The sequence below is a fragment of the Octopus bimaculoides genome, chromosome 25 (assembly GCF_001194135.2).
Source record: "Octopus bimaculoides isolate UCB-OBI-ISO-001 chromosome 25, ASM119413v2, whole genome shotgun sequence".
Lineage (NCBI taxonomy): Eukaryota > Metazoa > Mollusca > Cephalopoda > Octopoda > Octopodidae > Octopus > Octopus bimaculoides.
In genome coordinates, this window is record NC_069005.1 from 23,747,781 (window position 1) to 23,750,408 (window position 2,628).

The following is a 2,628-nucleotide window of genomic DNA, read 5'->3' on the forward strand; positions in this document are numbered from 1 at the left end:
AGAGAGAAACAAGGGGAAAGAGAGGGAGCGGAAAGCAAAGGGGGAAAAAAAGAGAAGAGAAAGAAAGAGTGGGAAGCAATGTATGAAAGGGAGAGGAGAGAGGAGAGAGGAGAGAGAGAGAGAAAGAGGGAGAGAGTGTGTGTGTGAGAGAGAAAGAGAGAGAGGGAGAAAGAGATAGATAGATAGATAGATAGATAGATAGATAGAGAGAGAGATAGAGAGGGAGAGAGAGCGAGAGAGCAGGAGTTGTATTTTCTTATTGAAGAAACTGTGACAAGTTGATCCCAACTGAACCCACAGCACGACTTATACCTGCTTTTTGAATTACTCAGGAATATTACTCTTTCTACATCACATTCTATGTTTTTTTCCCCAGCCCCCACCTGACTCTTCGTCACCCTGTCTCGCATTACACACATGGTATACGCTGCCATCCCCACCTCACCCCAACCAGCATCTCCTTATCTCTGTCTAACCATATTACTATATATACATCACCCAGTCTGTCTCGCTAACAGACATCCTCTATATATAATCTCTCTGTACCATTCTATCAACACACACATACACACGCTTACCCACACCTCTATCTATCTATCTATCTATCTATCTATCTATCTATCTATCTATCTATCTATCTATCTAATTGTCTGTCTGTCTATATTCTTTTACTCTTTTATTCTTTTACTTGTTTCAGTCAGTTGACTGCGGCCATGATGGAGTACTGCCTTTAGTCGAGCAAATCGACCCCAGGACTTATTCTTTGGAAACCTAGTACTTATTCTATCGTTCTCTTTTGCCGAACCGCTAAGTTACGGGGTCGTAAACACACCACCATCGGTTGTCAAGCGATGTTGGGGGGGAACAAACAAAGACACACAAACATATACACACACATAGATATATATACATATACATATAAACAACGGGCTTCTTTCAGTTTCCGCCTACCAAATCCACCCACAATGCTTTGGCCGGCTCGAGGCTACAGTAGAAGACACTTGCCCAAGGTGCCACGCAGTGGGTATGAACCCGGAACCATGTGGTTGGTAAGCAAGCTACTTACCACACAGCCACTCTTGCGCCTATGCACACAACCACAATTAATATATATATATTAATTGATGGCTGATAGTTAGCAAGGTGAGACACACATAAGAAAGAAGGAAACAAAGGACCACTGATGAGGTCACAGAAGTGTGACGAAAGAACTCTGGCCGAAATAAGATTAAGATTAATGTAATATAAAGCTGAAGCAAATTAACACCAAATATACAGTGCGTGTGTTTTTATTGGCTAAACTGGCAATATGACCATCCCCAAGTACAACAACATATATATTAATTGTTATTTTAGAAAAACATAAATCCGGAGAAGAAGCACACACTAAGAAGTAGAGCAGTCTATGCTACTTACTGGTGAAGGCCGGTTTATAGGGTTAGAGTTACTCTGGGTTTCTCACCATAAGGAGTACCTTTATGGTGTATTTTCAGACCCTAAGACCTGTTCGTCTATGGCCTCTTTAAAGTATGGAGGGGGAAACAATAGATATAAACAATAGGGATTATCTCCCTTTGGTACTGGTGATCAGTTTCCGGCTGTGCCGTCCTCCTTCAGTCACGCCACCTGTCGGGTATGAGGGTAAAAGGCAGGGGGTTATTCCCTACTGTCTCTCATCAGCAATCAATTTCCAGCTGTGGTGTAATTATCACTAATGCTGCTATTATCGCTATTATTATATATTATTTCCCCCTCCATATTTTAAAGAAGACATAGGCCATCAAGTCTTACTTAGGGTCTGAGGATACGCCATAAAGGTACCCTTTATGGCAAGAAATCCAGGGTAACCCTATAAACTGGCTCTCACCAATAATTAATTAATTAAGCCCAGCAAAAGTCACCAGTGGTGTCCCTCTTTATAATCTACATAAACGACCTTTATAATCTACATAAACGTTCTTTATAATCTACATAAGCGACCTTTCCAGCGTCGTAAATCACTGCAAAAGTGAAAATATTTGCTGATGACACTAAGCTCCAGAAAGTCATCAATGAAGAAGACCGAATTCAACTTCAGTCTGATCTATATGCAGTGAGCAGACAAAAACAAAATGCAACTAAACGAGGGAAAATTTGAGCTGATGTATTTTGGAAGCAAGACTATACTAAAACAGCCATGCTCTCTTCCTTCAGGGGAACCGCTCACAGCATCTAATAATATCAGAGACCTAGGTGTAATTGTTGATAACAATCTCAGCTGGAGTGCCCACATTAACAATGAGGTCGATATAGCTCGTAGGATGTGCTCCTGGATCTTAAGAACCTTCCGGTCCAGAGAACAAGGTGTCATCATTCCACTTTTCTCCTCCTTTGTATGGCCACGCCTCGAATACTGCTGCCCCTTGTGGTCTCCCCATACAAAACAAAACATCTCGAAAACTGAATCACCCCAGAGGTCACTCACTAAACAAATTGAAGACATGACTGATCTCGATTACTGGGATCACCTCAAAGCCTTGAAACTCTACTCTCTCCAGCGCCGCCGATGTGGAGAATATACCGCCAGCATTGCCCAAACGACCTGAACATTAGCTTCAAGGTTCATCCAAGGCTGGGACCACGGGCCAT